This window comes from Scyliorhinus torazame, chromosome 2, assembly GCF_047496885.1.
Source record: "Scyliorhinus torazame isolate Kashiwa2021f chromosome 2, sScyTor2.1, whole genome shotgun sequence".
Lineage (NCBI taxonomy): Eukaryota > Metazoa > Chordata > Chondrichthyes > Carcharhiniformes > Scyliorhinidae > Scyliorhinus > Scyliorhinus torazame.
In genome coordinates, this window is record NC_092708.1 from 161,093,357 (window position 1) to 161,113,166 (window position 19,810).

Genomic DNA, 19,810 nt, shown 5'->3' on the forward strand with positions numbered 1-19,810 from the left:
TGTATGGGTCGGGGAGGGCAAGGTGTCGGAAATACACCAGGAGTTGAAAGAAGAGGGGGAAGCGCTGGTAGAAGAGTTGAAGGGTAAATGGGAGGAGGAGCTGGGGGAGGAGATCGAGGAAGGTCTGTGGGCTGATGCCCTAGGTAGGGTTAATTCCTCCTCCTCGTGTGCCAGGCTCAGCCTGATACAATTTAAGGTGGTCCACAGAGCGCACTTGATGGGGGCGAGGTTGAGTAGGTTCTTTGGGGTAGAGGACAGATGTGGAAGGTGCTCAGGAAGCCCGGCGAACCATGTCCATATGTTTTGGTCATGCCCGGTACTGGAGATGAGTGGCGGGAGCAATATCTCAGGTGGTGAAAGTCCAGGTCAAGCCAAGCTGGGGGCTAGCAATATTTGGAGTAGTGGACGAATCGGGAGTGCAGGAGGCGAAAGAGGCCGGCATTCTGGCCTTTGCGTCCCTAGTAGCCCGGCGAAGGATCTTGCTAATGTGGAAGGAGGCGAAGCCCCCCAGCCTGGAGGCCTGGATAAATGATGTGGCTGGGTTCATAAAGTTGGAGAGGATTAAGTTCGCCTTGAGAGCGTCTGCGCAGGGGTTTTACAGGCAGTGGCAACCGTTCGTAGACTATCTCGCGGAGCGTTAGAGGAAGGTCGGTCAGCAGCAGCAGCAGCAACCTTGGGGGGGACGGGGGGGGGGGGGGGGGGGGGCACTGCCTGGGAGGGTGGATGAGCAAGAGATAACATGAAGGGTTGGGGAAACTGGCACGTACGGGTGAGGGCCAGTGTACAAAGCTGTGTAACTGTATCATTTTGCCATGTATGTATATTGCTCTGCGCGATTTCTCGTTTTATTTTGTTATGGGGGGGGGTTATTGTTTGTAAGGGTGAAAAACTGTGTTAAAAAACTTTAATAGATATATATTTAAAAAAAAAACTATAATTTCTACCACGTTACCATGTTGTAATATCAGGCCACCACCCCCGCCGGACTCTTTTTTAACAGGGGGTGAATGTGGCAGTCTGCGTAGTCTGTGGTACCTGGTAATGCTGGAACACCATTGGTAGATATTGTATGTTTCCTATTGGTCAAGCTGTATGGTAGCTCCGCCCTGCAAGGCGGGGTATAAGAGCCCGTGCCGCCCCAGCAGCCTCCATTCTGTACCTGAGCTGCTGGGGGAAACATCTAGCTTATTAAAGCCTTCAGTTGGATGACAACCTCGCTTTAGTGGTCATTGATCGTGCATCAAGTGTCATCCGCAAATTTACTCACCCATCCTTCTGCGCCTTCCTCCAGGTTATTTATGAAAATAACAAACAGCAGTGGCCCCAAAACAGATCCTTGTCGTACACCACTAGTAACTGAACTCCAGGCTGAACATTTCCCATCAGCCACCACCCTCGGTCTTCTTACAGCTGGCCAATTTCTGATCCAAACTGCTAAATCACCCTCAATCCCATGCCTCCGTATTTTCTACAATAGCCTACTGTGGGGAACCTTATCAAACGCTTTACTGAAATCCAGATACACCACATCAACTGCTTTATCCTCGTCCACCTGTTTGGTCACCTTCTCAAAAGAACTCAATAAGGTTTGTGATGCACGACCTATCCTTCACAAAACCGTGTTGACTATCCCTAATCAAATTATTCCTTTCTAGATGATTATAAATCCTATCTCTTAAAATCCTTTCCAAGACTTTGCCCACACCAGAAGTAAGGCTCACTGATCTATGGTTACCAGGGTTGTCTCTACTCCCCTTCTTGAACAAGGGGACTACATTTGCTATCCTCCAGTCTTCTGGCATTATTCCTGTAGACAATGACGACAGAAAGGTCAAAGCCAAAGGCTCTGCAATCTCCTCCCTAGCTTCCCAGAGAATCCTAGGTTAAATCCCATCCGGCCCAGGGGACTTATCTATTTTCACACTTTCCAGAATTGCTAACACCTCCTCCTTATGAACCTCAATCCTATCTAGTCTAGTAGCCTGTATCTCAGTATTCTCCTCGACAACATTGTCTTTTTCCTGTGTGAATACGGACGAAAAATATTCATTTAGCGCTTCTCCGATCTCCTCGGACTCCACGCACAACTTCCCACTACTGTCCTTGACTGGCCCGACTCTTACCCTAGTCATTCTTTTATTCCTGACATACCGATAGAAAGCTTTAGGGTTTTCCTTGATCCTACCTGCCAAGGACTTCTCATGTCCCCTCCTGGCTCTTCTTGGCTCTCTCTTTAGCTCCTTCCTGGCTAACTTGTAACTCTCAAGCGCCCTAACTGAACCTTCACGTCTCATCTTTGCATAAGCCGGACTTCCGGTGACGGCGGGCGGGAGGCGGCCGCACAATGGAGGGCTCCCGTTCGGGAACGGCATTTTCGGGGCTTTAAGCCCAGTCCCAGGGTCCACGGAGGTGGCAGAAGCAGGGAGAAGGCACGGAGGAGGCACAGTGAAGACAAAGGAGGGAAAAAAACCCAAAGGAAAATGTCGAGGGTGAGCAAGAAAACGGCCGGAAAAAAAAACAGCTGAAGGTCCGTCGGGGAGTGGAAAGATCACCGTGGGGTCACCAAGGAAAATGGAGGCTGGAGCACCAGGGAAGGCCGCACTGCTTACGGCTGAAGAAACAACTAAGGTGATGGCTGCGGAATTTGAAAAGCAGTTGGCGCAGATTGCGAAATGCATGGAGACGGTGAGGAAGGAGATGAGGGAGGTTTTGAGTGTGCTGGTGGAGGAGGTGGTTTCCCCGGTGAGGACGGAGGTGGCGAGCGCAGTGGCGGAGGTGCGCGAGCAAATGGAGGCGCTGAAGGGAGTGGAGGAGATGTTATTGCAGCACGGTGATCAACTTGCCTCGATGGGGAAAGAGATGCGGAAGGTGATGGACATTAACAAGGATCTGCGAGGAAAAATGGAAGACCTGGAAAACAGATCCAGGCGACAGAATTTGAGGATTGTGGGGCTGCCCGAAGAAGTTGAAGGACCGAAGCCGACTGAGTATTTTGCCGCGGGGGAGCTGTGTAAGATTAAGGGTGACTACGGGTAATCCCTGATTCCTTTTTGTCATTTGTTTATGTAAACATGCGGGTTGAGGTTTGGGGGTTGGTGGGTAGATGGGATCGTTGTTATTATGGGGACTGACATATCTTACTGATTATTGTTTATTGTTGATGGATGTAAATGTGGGAGCAAATGTGAAAAAGGAGGAGAATTTAAAAAAATAAAAAATCTTTACATAAGCCTCCTTCTTCCTCTTGACAAGTGATTCAACTACTTTAGTAAACCACGGTTCCCTCGCTCTCTGCCTGACAGGTACATACTTATCAAGGACACGCAGTAACTGTTCCTTGAACAAGCTCCACATTTAAATTGTGCCTATCCTCTGCAGTTTCCTTCCCCATCCTATGCATCCTCAGTCTTGCCTAATCGCATCATAATTGCTTTCCCCCAGCTATAACTCTTGCCCTGCGGTATATCCCTTTCCATCGCTAAAATAAACAAAACCGAATTGTGGTCACCATCACCAATGTGCTCACCTACCTCCAAATCTAACACCTGGCCTGATTCATTACCCAGTACCAAATCCAATGTGGCCTTGCCTCTTGTTGGCCTATCTACATACTGTGTCAGGAAACCCTCCTGCATATATTGGACAAAAACTGACCCACCTAAAGTACTCGAACTATTGCGTTTCCAGTCAATATTTGGAAAGTTAAAGTCCCCCATAACAACTAACCTGTTACTTTAAGTTTCCTCAACCTAGAATGTCTGCGTTCAGTAGTTCTTCTAGTAGCGTCCGTTGCGGTGGTCGCGGGTATGTCCTGGTCTCCTTCCGCAGGAAGATTTTAAGCTGCAGAAATCTGAAATTGTTGCCCTTAGCTAGCTGGAATCTCTCCCGTCAGTTTGTCCAGTGTTGTGACCCTGCCATCGGTGTATAGGTCCCTGACTATCAGTTCTCCCCATCCTGTGTCCTCTTTTTAAAGGTGGCGCCCATGAGTGCTGGCACTCAATGGTTATTGCAGATGGGGGCTTTGTCAGACATTTCGGTCAGGCCGAATTGTTGCCGTAGCTGGTTCCAGGTCTGGAGGTGGCTGCCACCACTGGGTTGCTTGAGTGTTTTTGGGTGGGGATGGGAGTGCCACCATGGCGAAGGCTTCCCGGAGTGAGATGCCCCTGCAGGAGGCCTCCTCTGCGCGCACCCACTCGGCCTCTGGCTCCTCAATCCATCCCATTATTCTTTCTGCTGTCACTGCCCAGTGGTAGTACTGTAGGTTTTGGGAGGGCTAGCCCCCTAGCCGCCCCCCCCCCCCCGGACTTTGTTTTCTGTAGGACCTTCTTTGGGATCCTAGCATTCCTCCCGCCCCCCCCCGCCTTATACAAGCGCCATGATTAACTTGTCCAGTGAGTTGAAAAAGGCTTTGGGGATATAGATCGGAATGGATCTAAGTAGGAAGAGGTACCTGGGCAGCGCGTTCATTTTGATTGTCTGCACACTCCCCGTCAGGGAGTGTGTGCCATCTCTGCAGGTCCTTTTTGACTTCCTCTGTCAGGCTCGTCAGGTTTCACCCGTGAACCCCCGCCCAGTCATGAGCGATTTGCAACCCCAGGTAGCGGAATTTGTGTCGGGCTTGTTTAAACAGCAGTCCCACCAGTGCTGTCCCTTCCCCTTGAGCGTGCACTGGGAAGATCTCGCTTTTGCTCTTGTTGAGTTTGTAGCACGAGAAGGCACCAAACTCTTTTAGGAGCGCAATTCCTTCCATGCTGCTTTGTGGGTCCGAGATGCAGAGGAGCAGGTCATCTGCATAGAGCGAGACTCTGTGCTCTCTGCCTCCTCCCCTTTGCATCCCCCCCAGTTCTTTACTGTTCTGAGTGCGATCGCTAGTGGTTCGATCGCTAGTGAGAACAGCAGCGGGGACAACGGGCATTCCTGCCTGGTGCCCCAATGCAGCTGGAAGTACTGGGAACTGGTGTTGCTTGTCCATACGCTCGCCATGGGAGCGTTGTACAGGAGCGGTGAATCCTGTTCCAAGCCCAAACTGCTCCAGTACCTCTATGAGGTACTTCCACTCGACCCTGTCGAAGGCCTTTTCTGCATCCAGGGTGATGATCACCTCAGGTGTTCTCTCCCCGGATGGGGGTCATGAGCACTTTCAGCAGGCGCCTGATGTTCGATGTTAACTGTCTACTTTTGACAAAGCCCGTTTGGTCCTCTGCGACCACCTCTGGAACACAGTTCTCCAGCCCTTTGCTATGATCTGATTGCCCTCTTTATTTGCATTCATCCTGCAATCATTTCTTGCAGACATTCTGCAATGAAATAACATTTTTAATTGAACTGTACTCAACGATGCTGTCATTGGCAAGTAAAATGACAATAATATATAATAGATTTTAAAAAGGACATGCACAACTGGAGGAGCTTTGGCCTTTATTCCTCAAATAAAACTTTTCTTACATCTAGAATCAAAGGTGATATTATAATCTCAATGGGGATGTGGTTTTTAGAACATTCTTTCATAGGACATTTTCGATCACTGAAGATGGCGTTCAAAATTTATTGAGCAGGATTCTCCATCCCGCCGCACATTGGGGGCGATTCTCCCAGCCAGGCCGGAAAATCACCGCAACCGCGCCATGATGCCCCGACGCGCGATTCTCCGATGTGCGGAGAATTGCCGCCATTTGTGCTGGCGCAGTTGGCACAGCGCCGGCCACTGGAATCTGCAGGGCCACCGATTCTCCGGCCCGGATAGACCAAGCGGCTGCGCGGATATGACAGAGTCCCGACGGCGCCGTTCACCCCTGGTTGCTGCCGGCGGGAATTCTGCGCGAACGGTCGGTTGGGGGTGGGGGGGGGGGGGGGGGGCTGTGGGGTGGGCTCCTTTACTGGGGGGGGCCTCCGATGGGGTCTGGCCCGCGATCGGGGCCCACCGATCAGCGGGCCGGCCTCTCCCCCCGCATCCCCCCCCCCCCCGGGGCCTGTTGAGTCGGGGCCGGCGCGCTAAAGAAGGCCCTCGCGCATGCGCAGGTTGACGTGGCCCAACTGCGCATGCGCAGGTTGGCACGGTGCCCATTTGCCGCCGGTAAAGGAGGCTGGAGCGGCGTGAACCAATCCAGCGCCGTGCTGGCCCCCTGTGGGGGACAGAATAGGTTGTGCCCGGGCCCGGATTGCGCCGTCGTGAAATGCGACGGCGTTCACGACGGCACGAACACTTGGGCTCCATTTGGGAGAATCGCCACCCTTGTTGTCTGGTGTGGTGCGCTCTCGCTGGCAGCAGGATCCTCCGTCCCGGCTGCCGGCCAATGGAGTTACCATTGTGGGCATCCCGAAATCTGCGGGCGTGAGTGTGCTGCCGGCGAAGCGGAGGATCCAGTCCATTTTCTTTCATATGAAAATACTTCCAGGGCATTGTCTTTGGGGTTATCCAAAGATGCGTTGAGGAACTCCCCTGAAAGTTCTGAGGTAAGGACTGCACAATTGCCCAAGAAGTTCAAAACTTCCATTGGACAATTTCCTCGCATTGGAAACCATTTGAAAATGTGATTTAAATTGCAAACTATTTTAAGAATATCACATGAAGTCAGATCCCTCCACTGTCATTCCACCAGAGAAAAATATTTTTAGTTGTAACATAGACTTCCCTAAAACTGATAATTTCAATCTCCTTCGAGCACTTACATTGCTTCCATCAAAAATGTCTTGGCATAAAGGGAGCTTCTTCATACGTGGATATCAACCATATTAGAATAACTCACTGAGTGTAGCTTCATTTCCTTAGAAAAATACTTTCGCACCAAAGAAAAACATACATGACATAGTCCTTTGAATAAAGAATCTGGTGGCATTTCAAAACCATATGGGTTATGTATTTAACTGCGCTTGACCGCAAGAAACTGCAGAGTGTGGTGAACTCAGCCCACGACACCACACAAGCTTGCCACCCTCACATTGATTCTGTATACACCTCCCGCTGCCTCAGGAAGGCAGACAGCATTATCAGAGACCCCTCCCACGCAGACTGTGCCTTCTTCCAGACCCTTCCATCAGGCAGAAGGTACAGAAGTCTGAAGACCCGCACATGAAATGAAATGAAAATCGCTTATTGTCACAAGTAGGCTTCAAATGAAGTTACTGTGAAAAGCCCCTAGTCGCCACATTCTGCCACCTGTTCAGGAAGGCTGGTACGGGAATTGAACCGTGCTGCTGGCCTGCTTTGGTCTGCTTTAAGAAGCCAGATCTTTAGCCCTGTGCTAAACCAGCCCCTTATCCAGACATCCAGACACAGGAACAGCTTTTTCCCCACAGCTACAAGACTCAACGACTCTCCCTTGGACTGATCTGTCCCCTGTAAGAACACTATTCACGGCACCCTATGCTGCTCTTGCTCATGTATTTGCTTTGTTTGACCCCTTTTTCCTCACTGCACCAATCACTGTTTGTCGATGTACCATTTGTCAATGTTCTCTGTTGATTATTCTTTTTGTCAACAGTGTATGTATTGTGTACGTTGCCTTTGCCTCACAAAAATACTGACAATAAATCAAATCAAATTGAAATGATAAAGCGTATCCTTCTGAATCACAATACAATCCTTGACTCAAGGAAGAATGACATTTGACAATCATAGAATTTACAGTGCAGAAGGAGGCCATTCGGCCCATCGAGTCTGCACCGGATCTTGGAAAGAGCACCCTACCCAAGTTCAACACCTCCACCCTATCCCCATAATGGCATTTAAAAACAAAAATACTGTAAAATTCCAAACCATGCGGTCAGAAATAAAACGGAGGGCACGATATATGGCAACTTTGAATGCAGAGGTTGAATTACATTTGAAATGATCGGACTATACCTGTAACAGGTATAGTAAAGTGCATTCTAAATATGCTGCAGCCAATATATGTAAGGCATGTACTTGTCACTATTCCATTTAACTAAATGGGAACAAGTCCCATAGCAAGCGGGGTTAGCTGTGTGTTTCCTGGTGCTCACAGCGCCGAGAAACACAATGCTTTAAAATGGCATTCACGTTAGATAAGAGGCTTCAGCAGGGAACGCGCGGCCAAGGCCACACATAGCCCCGTTTGGTGCACAGAGGGGCTCCACTTGCCGGAACTCCTCAGTGCAGCAAGAGGTCAGAATGCCATTTTTAAATGGCGTCTTAATCTCTGGCCTCCCACCCCAATGTACGATGGGAGTTGCTAAAATAACTTGTGAAATAAATCTCTAAATATTGTAGTCAGGTACTTTAGGACCTTTCTCATCAGGACAAAAAAACATGAAAATATACATTGGAAAGCTGTACACTCCTAAATGAATTCCTACATTCATAAATGAAATAATCTCGGGGCAGCACGGTGGCGCAGTGGGTTAGCCCTGCTGTCTCACGGCGCCACGGGCGCAGGTTCGGTCCCGGCTCTGGGTCACTGTCTGCGTGGAGTTTGCACATTCTCCCCGTGTTTGGGTGGGTTTCGCCCCCACAACCCCAAAGATGTGCAGGCTAGGTGGATTGGCCATGCTAAATTGCCCCTTAATTGGAAAAAATTAATTGGGTACTCTAAATTTAAGGGGGAAAAAATGAAATAATCTTTATATACAAAAAAATGTTTTTTTGAAATATTTTAATTGGCATTTTCAATTTTATATACATTGCATATCATGTTTGTTATTGTACAATACATAAGATTTGTTTAGATACAAAAAAAATGACACTCACCAGCTGCCTGGTTATGGATTCACTGGGCTCCTTCTAGTGGCATAAATTGGTCGGTGCAGGGAGCAGTGTTATGGGCCAGGGTTCAGAAAACTCCAAAGTAGATCATGGAGTTCATCTGACCTACAACTGTTTATTGATTTTGGTTACAATGAGCACAAGGACCTGCCTTTCAGGTGTTATTTAACAGAGGCCGTAAGCACTTTTAATCAGCAACAAAGTTTGTTCTACAAATTTAGTTAACATTTTTATAAACACACAGTAAGCATTTTTATCAACTACAACATAAATACCCCACACAGCTACAGTACTCTATGTATAGCCCTTAATACACTTCCCCCTTAAGCTGTTCCAATTTAATAACAAGATCCCATAAACCAAACAACCCCTATCAAAGGTGTGGCCCAGCACACAGCACTCAAGACCTGGTATACACTCCTGTTTCCTTTTCAAAACAGCAGGTTTGAATTCCTTCCAGAAAGCAATTATTTCTTCTCAAGTTATCAAGTAATCTGGAAACAGCTTTTAAACTGAAAGTAGAGAAACATGTCAAGATACCCGTCAATCAAAATACAGTAGCCAAAAGTGAAAACGGAAGCCAAAAAACCCAGAACCACCAAAACAAGCCCAAACCAAAATGAAAGTAAAACTCAGAGCCACAGCCCAGCTCCACCCACACAAAGACATCACTGAAGCCATGTTATAAGACAAAACATTTCTTAAAAGGGACACTCCCATGATATCAGTGCTTGCTGAGAATGGGAACTTGAGTGAGAAGCAGGCTGAAGAAATCCCTGGTGGTAGTAACGGACACTGCGGACTTCAAAAAATGAAAATCGAGGGTGGGAATGAGAGCCGGGTGTTTAGGAAGGGAGACTCAAAAACTGAGGACGGAAGCGAGAGTGACGAGTCGAGTGGAAGAGAAGAAACCGGAGAGGTCCCCCAATGGTGGTGCACTGGCACCAACAGTGCTCAGGCATGTCAGAAAATGCCGTGTGTATCCGACCAGTCAGAACTATTCATGGGGAGAGGGGCCAACGGTATTGCCTTTGCCACCCTAATTGCACGCTGAAGAATCCTGCTCGGCTGCCGATCAGAAGTGCCACCAAGCTGCAGACTGGCTGGCCGACCTGGTAGAATTTCTCCACGTGGAGAAAATCAAATTCACCATCCGATGGTCGGAACAGAGCTTCCTCAGGGCATGGAAGCCATTCACCAACTTGTTCCACGACCTGTTTGAAGCCAACAGAGCGAGTGGAAGGGGATATACAAGGGCACCGAAGAATGACGGGTGGGATTCTCTGTCCAACCTCATCTGTTTTCTGGTTTGGCGTGTCCCCACCGGCAGAGAGATACTCCCTCCCAGCAACCGGCCAATGAGGTTTCCCGTTGTGCGCACCCCCACGGCGTCGAGAAATCCGCGGGCATGAGTGCTCTGCTGGAGAAACAAAGGATCCCGTAGATGGAGAATTCAGTGAAGAAGAGTTTTTGTAAATAAATTGCTATAGATTATAATAAACATTTTCTCAAAAGAAAAGAAAATTCAATGTACAGGCCGCACTTTGCAATGGTACATTTTTATGAATGACGTTGATGCAAAAGAAATGCGATTTGCTGTCATATAATGCATTAATGGTCTGTAAATTAGGCAATTTCCTGGATGACAGACGAAGGGATGGTACTTCATTTATTGCCATGGTATTTACTAATTCATCAAATTCTGTCTTAGCGAGGTTAGCTATGATGGAAAACTGTAAGACGCAATAATCGTGACTGTTCATGTCAGCAGGCTTTGCATTAAAAGATTTTAGAGAATACTTGGGATGAATATTTGTTTGGAAAAGAAACCATAAATGTTCATGACATAACCTTTCCCTAGCTGTCACATGACATTCTAGAAAGATATGCTTCAGAGGTATGGTAAATCAAGCAGCCAGGAATTATCCAGGGTTAATTTGGTCTTTCTCAGATTAGGTGATGTCCAGCAGCAATAGAATCACAGAATAGTTACATTACAGTCGGAGGTAATTCAACCCTTTGTGTCCACATGGTGCTACAACAGCACTCAGCTATTCTCACTACCCTACCATTTCCCTGCAACCCTACAATTCTTTTACTTTTCAAGATATATCCAACCCCCTTTTGAAAGCCATGACTAAATCAGCTTCTGCCACAATCTCAGGACGTGCATTTCAGATCCTAACCACTCACTGCATAGAAAGATTTTTCCTCATGTTGTTATTGATTCTTCTGTAATTCAAAGTAAATCGGGGGGGGGGGGGGGGATTCTCCGAGCCCCGCGTCGGAGAATCGCCGCAACCGCACCACGATGCCCTGACGCCGGATTCTCCGAGGTGCGGAGAATCGGCACCATTTGCGCCGGTGCGGCGCTGGAATCGGCGGGGCCACCGATTCTCTAGCCCGGATGGGCCTAGCGGCCGCTCCAACACGACAGAGTCCCGCCGGCGCTGTTCACCCCTGGTCGCTACCGGTGGGAAAGCTCGGGGGCTCCTTCACTGTGGGGGGCCTCCGATGGGGTCTGGCCCATGATCGAGTCCCACCGATCGGCGGGCCGGCCTCTCCCCACTCCCGGGCCGACTTTCTGGCGTGGCCGGCCCCTGAACATCGCCCCATGTTGGGTCGGGGCCGGCACACGCAAGAGGTTCCCCGCACATGCGCAGGATGGCGCGGCACAACTGCACATGCGCAGGATTGAGCTGGCCCAACTGCGCATGCGGGGGCTGGCGTGGTGCCCATTTGGCGCCACGTAAGGAGGCTGGAGCGGCGTGAACCGCTCCAGCGTCGTGCCTGGGCCCTGTTCGCGGCGTCGTGAAACGCGACGGTGTTCACGACAGCGCGAACACTTGGCATCCATAACGGAGAATCATCCCCCAGGTGTTCTCTAGTTCTTATAGTGATCTTTACTTGGGTATGGACAGAAGGGGCTGATGGGTAATGGAAAGACCACTAGGGGGAGCACTGGCGTGTATAAAAGGGGAAGCAAGCAGCCCTATGGGCTGTTGGGTGGATTAGACCGTGAGAAGAACAAAGGCAGAGATTTAGCTCAGGGCTGCTAGTGTGGTCAGGCCTAGTTGCAGTGTATAGAAAATATGTAACCTTTCTACTAGTACAGTTCTTAAAGTAAGAACTCACGCAGTTATTTAAGTTGTGTTGCTCAATAAACCTTCTGCGAAACTTCTGGATGACATCAAGCCTTCTTCCAAAGCCTCGACTGTAACTGAGTTGAGTATCACAGATTACCTGCCTTACAGGTAACAAAACATGGTACCAGGTTGGCTTTAATTGCACAGTACTAGATAGATTAGGTTAGAGACCAGAAAGAACCAAAACAAGCAGCAAATGTAGTGGGCCGACTGTGGAAGACTTTGCAGCATTTTGTTTCCAAACAACCTACCGAACGATGGACCACACGCCACTTCCAGAGTTTCTGAAAACTACCGGTAATTTAAATAGTAACAGGAAAATGTATAAACAGCAGCTTCAAATATACATGGCAGCTACTGCCTTAAATGCAGTCCTCGACGAGAGAAAGATTGGGATATTACTGTCAACGGCAGGCCGGCAATCTGTAGACATTTAGAACTCTTTTACATATGGTGACAAAGGTGATAAAACCAGCTTTCAAGTGATAATGGCAAGATTTGATGAACACTGTAAATCACAATCAAATGAAATCATGGAACGATTTAACCTGCGCAACAGATTCCAAAAAAACGGGGAGACTATCTCTAATTTTATCACAGATCTCCGACTGCTAGCACAAGGTTGTAACTATGCTGATGTAACAGACTCCATCATCAGGGATCAATTAATCTATGGTCTCTCAGATGAAAATTTAAGGGAATCCTTAATGCAGCAAAATTATTTAACTTTAAAAACTACCATAGCAAAATGCTTACAGCAAGAACAGAAAAAACAGCAGTACCTGCAGCTTCTTGAAAAAAAAACATGGAGAAAGTACTCCATGAGGTGGAAGATGTAAAAATGGTGGCCTCTCCTCACAGGCCTTCTTTTCCGGCCACTGGCGCCCATTACAGCATGTCTGCGCAGGTGCACAGTCAGGAGAAACGGGATGACGCAAGATCCCGGTATGTAAAGTACAGGCCCCAGCCAGAAGAGCGAGTCACGCATGCGCAATAGCTGCCGACGGGTGACGTCACGGACGTAATGACGTGCTACCGCTGTGGCACCGCCTATTTAAAAGGGAAATGTCCTGCACTAGGGAAAAGATGTTTAAAGTGCTCCAAGATGAATCATTTTGCCTCCCAGTGTCAGTCCACAGCCAAATATTACTCTCCAATGCAAAGACATGGAAACTTCAAGGTTTGCACAGCAGATGCAATGGACATTCAGACACCTGAAGAAAACTTTTCCGACCACTAAGATTTCCACTCCTGGGAGAACACATGCGGCGTTGGAATCATAAATGCCACAGAGGAACCGCACGAGCTGACCACAGCCTCAGTACGTAAATATCATTGAATCCACAAGCGAATGGAGTGCCACGGTGCAAGTGAACCACTCCCCAGTTACGTTCAAGCTTGACACGGCAGCATCCGCGAACTTGATGACAAGCAAAGATCTTGCATCCATCCCAGGGACACACGGGGCGATACCTGCTACATGCAAGTTAACAGACTCCAATGGCAACCAGATCACCTTGAGGGGATCATGCCACTACCAAGTACAAAATCTTGCTCAAAGACGATGCAACACCGGTCATTCATGTACCAAGGAGGGTACCAGCTCCAATGCGGGACAAGCTTAAAGCAGAACTCCAACGCCTCCAATCTCAAGGCATCATATCACAAGTCACACAGCCGACTGACTGGGTCAGCTTGTTGGTATGTGTCAAGTAGCCGTCCGATGAACTCAGAATCTGTTTAGATCCCAAAGACTTTAACAAAAACATTCGCAGGGAGCACTACCCTATCCCCAAGCAAGAGGAGATAACGAGCGAAATGGCGAAGGCCCGCATATTCACCAAACTTGATGCCTCACAAGGCTTCTGGCAGATGCAGCTCGATGATTCCAGCTGGTTGCTATGTACCTTCAACACACCGTTTGGACGATACTGTTATAAGGGCAGCACGGTAGCATTGTGGATAGCACAATTGCTTCACAGCTCCAGGGTCCCAGGTTCGATTCCGGCTTGGGTCACTGTCTGTGCGGAGTGTGTGCGTGGGTTTCCTCCGGGTGCTCCGGTTTCCTCCCACAGTCCAAAGATGTGCAGGTTAGGTGGATTGGCCATGATAAATTGCCCTTAGTGTCCAAAAGTGCCCTTAGTGTTGGGTGGGGTTGCTGGGTTATGGGGATAGGGTGGAGGTGTTGACCTTGGGTAGGGTGCTCTTTCCAAGAGCCGGTGCAGACTCGATGGGCAGAATGGCCTCCATCTGCACTGTAAATTCTATGATGATAATCGTATGCCTTTCGGGATTATCTCTGCATCCAAAATATTTCACAGAATTATGGAGCAGATGGCGGAGGGCATTGAAGGCGTCCGTGTATATGTTGATAACATCATAATATTGTCAACGACAGAGGAAGACCACATTGCTTGGTTAAAACAAGTCTCCCAAAGAATCCACCAATTTGGGCTGAAGCTCAACCAAACCAAGTGCACCTTCGCACGTTCATCTCTGACCTTCCTGGGTGACACGATATCGGAGCACGGGGTGAAGCCGGACGCTGAGAAGATCGTGGCAATTCAGAACATGCAGCTGCCACGTGACAAGAAAGCGGTGCTCAGGTTTCTTGGATTCATCAACTTCCTAGCCAAGTTCTTACCGAAACTAGCAGCACGGATGACGGCATTACGACAAGTGATAAGGAAGGACACGGAGTTTGACTGGACTCCACGCCACCAAGACGAGTGGGTGGATCTGAAGCACCAACTGATGGCAGCTCCAACGCTGGCATTCTTTGACCCGGCAAAACCCACAAAGATCTCCACCGACGCCAGTCAACATGGAATTGGTACGATGCTACTTCAACAGAGTGACCAGTCGGACTGGGTCCCAGTGGCTTACGCTTCTCGAGAGATGACCGCCACGGAATGCAGGTATGCACAGAGAGAAGGAGTGCCTAGGATTGATCACGGTATAACAAAATGCCACCACTATGTGTATGGTCTTCCCACATTTCTAGTGGAGACTGATCATAGGCCACTGGTCAACATTATCAACAAAGATCTCAATGACATGACGCCTACAACGCATGATGATGAAGTTGCGGAGGTACGACTTCACACTAGTCCACACTCCTAGGAAGGACCTAATAATAGCTGACACCTTATCCCGAGACATTGATGCTGACAGTCCACCTCCGGCTTCCATTAACGATGTAGAAGCTCATGCACAGTGGTACAGGGAGACACTCCCGGCAACGGACGAGAGGCTGCAGCAAATTAGTCAGGTGACACGATTAGATGCGACCCTGCTCCAGGTCATGCACAACCTTCAGCATGGCTGGCCAAGAGGGCGGTGCCCACAGTTCCAAAACGTCCAAACTGAACTGTCCCTGGTGGATGGCATCATACTGCGAAATGACAGAATAGTCATTCCTCTGGCGCTCCGGGCGGACATGCTCCACAGGATTCATGAGGGGCATTTTGGTGTCAAGAAGTGCAAAAGAAGAATGAGGCAATCTGTGTACTGGCCTGGGATAAACGAGGACATAACAAATATGGTGCTCACATGTGACACGTGTCAAAAACATCGACCGGCATAATGCAAGGAGCCACTCCAGCAGCGAGATGGCGACGTCATCGTGGGACAAAGTTGGCATCGACTTGTTTCATTCCATGGGTCGACACTATGTTCTTCTCATAGATTATTACTCCAACTTTCCGGAGGTAATGAAACTCCTGTATCTCACATCGGCGTCAGTTATCAAAGCATGCAAGGAAACCGTCTTGAGGCACGGCATCCCACAGATGGTCATGTCCGACAATGGTCCTTGCTTTGCAAGCTGAGAGTGGTTGGAATTCTCAAAAAAATACAACTTCAAGCGCGTGACGTCGAGTCCACACTTTCCTCAATCGAATGGCAGGGTGGAGAAAGGTGTCCACATTATTAAGCAACTGATCAGCAAGGCTCTGACTCGAATTCCGGCATACACTTGGCTCTATTGTCATATCGTTCATCGCCTTTGAGCTCTGGGCTGTCACCGGCTCAAATGTTCTTCAATCGAGATGTGCGGACAATGCTACCGGCATTACACTTTGCCAATCCAGATCATTCGCCAGTCCTGGACAAGATGCGTCACCAAGGTCATGGACAAAAGCAGCACTATGACCGGCATGCAAAAGTGTTGCATGGTTAGATTGCGACACCCTGGTGGAGGTTGGTCTAACATGGCAATGGCGCTCCGCCAAGTATCGCCACGATCGTACGTTGTGAAGTCTGATGATGGAATACTGTTTCGACGCAATCGGAAAGACCTGCTGAAAGTTCCACCTCATCAACCTGTATTTCCGGCGTTAGATCTGCAGGACTCTATCATGCGACATCCCGGAACACCAGCAATTGGTGCCCAAATGGACATTAAAACCTCTGGGTCTCAATAGTCTACCCGAATCAGACATGCACCCAACCATCTGAACTTGTGAACATGAACTGATACAATCATTGCTCTCTGTTCTGTATTTGTGCATGCAACTAACCGTGTTTGATTTTTTTATTTTAGTTACAGCTCTGCAACTATGACAATTTTTTAAAAAGTGAAAAAGGGTGATGTAGTAATCTTTACTTGGGTATGTACAGAAGGGGCTGATGGGTAATGGAAAGACCACTAGGGGGAGCACTGGCATGTATAAAAGGGGAAGCAAGCAGCCCTCTGGGCTGTTGGGTGGATTAGACCGTGAGGAGAACAGAGGCAGAGATTTAGCTCAGGGCTGCTAGTGTGGTCAGGCCTAGTTGCAGTGTATAGAAAAGATGTAACCTTTCTACTAGTACAGTTCTTAAAGTAAGATCTCACGCAGTTATTTAAGTTGTGTTGCTCAATAAACCTTCTGTAAAACTTCTGGACGACTTCGAGCCTTCTTCCAAAGCCTCAACTGTAACTGAGTTGAGTAGCACAGATTACCTGCCTTACAGGTAACAAAACAGTTCTTGTCCCTTCTGTTGATGGGACGTTTCTCCCAATTTACTTTGTCACGACCCCTCATGATTTTGAACATCTTTATCAAATCTCCTTTGAAACTTCCCTTCTCTCGGAAAAGCTCCAGCTTCTCCAATGCATCCTTGTAACAAGAGTCTCTCATCCCTTGAAACAATCTTTTCTGCACCTCCCGAAAGCTTCAGCATGCTTCTTGAAGTGTGGTGCCCAGAATTGGGCACAATATTCGAGGCCAAACCAGTGGTTTATAAAAGCATCATTATAACTTCCTTGTTTTTGTACTCCCAAGCCCCTATTTTTAATGATGTGGAGATGCCGGCGTTGGACTGGGGTGAGCACAGTACGAAGTCTTACAACACCAGGTTAAAGTCCAACAGGTTTGTTTCGATGTCACTAGCTTTCGGAGCGCTGCTCCTTCCTCAGGTGAATTCCTATTTTAATGCCCAGGATCCCAGGTGCCTTATTAGCACGCTTTGGGGGCAGCACGGTAGCACAGCGGTTAGCACAGTTGCTTCACAGCTACAGGGTCCCAGGTTCGATTCCTGGCTTGGATCACTGCCTGTGTGGAGTCTGCACGTTCTCCCAGTGTCTGCGTGGGTTTCCATTGGGTGCTCCGGTTTCTTCCCACAGTCCAAAGATGTGTGAGTTAGGTGGATTGGCCATGCTAAATTGCCTTTAGTGTCCAAAAAGGTTAAGTGGGGTTACTGGGATAGGGTGGAGGCGTGGGCTTGAATAGGGCCAGTGCAGACTCTTTGGGCTGAATGGCCTCCTTCAGCACTGTAAATTCTATTGATTCCTCAAACTGCCCTGCCACCTTCAATGATTTATGGTCAAAAGTCCCGATGTCCCTCTGTTCCTTCACTCCCTTTAGAATTGTATCTTTTATATTGCCCCTCTTTGTTCACCCTCCCAAGGTGTATAACTTCACATTTCTCTGCAATACATTTCAATGCCATTTGAGCAACCATTGCCCCAGCCTATGTTCTCTTGAAGTCTATCAGCATTCGCCCCACAGTTTACAGTGCTTCTTATAAATCTCCAGGACCTGATAATCTACACCCAGGATAATAAAGGAGGGGGCCAAGGAAATAGTGAATGCATTGGTTCTCATCGTCCAGAATCTGCAGATTCTGGAACAGTCCTGGCAGATTGGAGGGTAGAAAAGAGGGAGGGAGAACAGAGAAAACAGGGAATTAGTCAGGTTAGCCAAACATCAGTAGTACGGTAAATGTAGAGTCTATTAAAAAGGATGTGGTAACAGGGCACTGAGAAAATATCAATGGGATTAAGACAAAATCAACATGGATTTGTGAACGGGAAATCATGTTTGACAAACCTACTGGATTTTTTTGAGGATGTAACTAGCAGAACAGAGAAGGTAGAACCAGTGGAAGTGGTGTATTTGGATTTTAAGAAAACTTTGATAGAGTACCGCATGAGAGGTTAGTACGCAAAATTAAAGCACATGCAATTGGGGATAATATATTTGCATGGATTAAGAATCGGTTAGCAGACAGGCAACAGAAAGTAGGAATAAATAGGTATTTCTACGAGTGGCAGGTGATGACTGCTTGGGGCCCAGATATTCACAATATATATCAACGATTTGGGTGTGGAAACCAAATGTAATATTTCCAAGTTTGCTGACGACACAAACTAGGTGGGAATGCGAGTAGTGAGGAGGGTGTAAAGAGGCATCAAGGCAATTTAGACACGTTGAGTAAGTAGGGAAATACATAGCAGATGCAGTATAACGTGGATAAGTGTGAGGTTAGCCACTTTGGTAGGAAAAATAGAATGGCAAAGTATTATTTAATGGTGATAGATTGGGAAGTGTTGATGTACGAACGCACCTGGGTGTCCTTTTACACTAGTCAGTGAAAGTAAGCATGCAGGTGCAGCAAGCATTTAAAAAGGCAAATGGTACACTGGCCTTCATTGCAAGAGGATTTGAGTACAGGGACAAGGATGTCTGCTGCATCTGTGCAGGACCTTGGTCTGACCACACCTGGAGTATTGTGTGTAGTTTTGTATCCTTACCCAAGAAAGGATATACTTGCCAGAGTGCAGCAAAGGTTCACCACGCGGATTCCTAGGATGGCAGGATTGTCGCATAGGGAGAGATTGGGTTCACTAGGCCCATATTCACTGGAGTTTTAGAAAACTGAGCATGGATCTCATTGCACCCTATAAAACTCTGATAGGGCAAAACAGATTGGTTGCAGGGATGATGTTCCCCCTGGCTTTGGGCAGGGGGAGGAGGGTCTAGAACAAGGGATCACAGTCTCAGTATACAGAGTAGGCCATTTAGGATTGAGATGAGGAAAAATGTCTTCACTCAGAGGGTGGTGAACCTGTGGAATTCGCTACCACAGGAGGCTGTGGAGGCCAAGTCACTGAAAATGTTTAATAAGGCAATAAATAGATTTGTAGACACTAAAGGGATATGGAAAGAGTGGAAATATGGTGTTGAAAAAAAGTGGGTCAGACATGATCATACTGAATGACTGAGCAGGCTCAAGGGACTGAATGACCTTCTACTGCTCCTATTTTCTATGTTTCCAAGTTTTGTGTCATTTGTAAATTTTGAAGTTGTGCTCATACACATAAGCCTAGGAAATTAATACTACTAAATGCCGTTTTGCTGTCTGAAATACAACCATTCACCACAACTTTCTATTTCCTGTCCCTCAGCCAACCTTGTATCCATGCTGCCAATGTCCCTTTTGTTACATGGTCTTCCTTGATGACACTTCATTCACATGGCATTTTATCAAAGTCTTTTGGAAATCAATGTGCTCCACATCATCATAGTACTCTTGTCTACCTCATCAGAAAATTCCCAGATAAAGACTTTCCCACCACCAAGGTGAAACTGACTGGCCTGTGGTTGATGGGCTTATCCATAATTCCTTTTTGAACAGTCAGTACCAGCATTGGTTGATGGACAAGTAGCAAACAAATCCA

General features: G+C 47.8%; 1 protein-coding gene across 1 annotated transcript in view; it reads right to left on the reverse strand.

The window, feature by feature from the left end:
- LOC140393012 (protein boule-like) overlaps positions 1-19,810 on the reverse strand; it is a 285,413-nt gene that overhangs the window by 191,563 nt on the left and 74,040 nt on the right. The gene's annotated exons all lie outside the window — the stretch shown is intronic.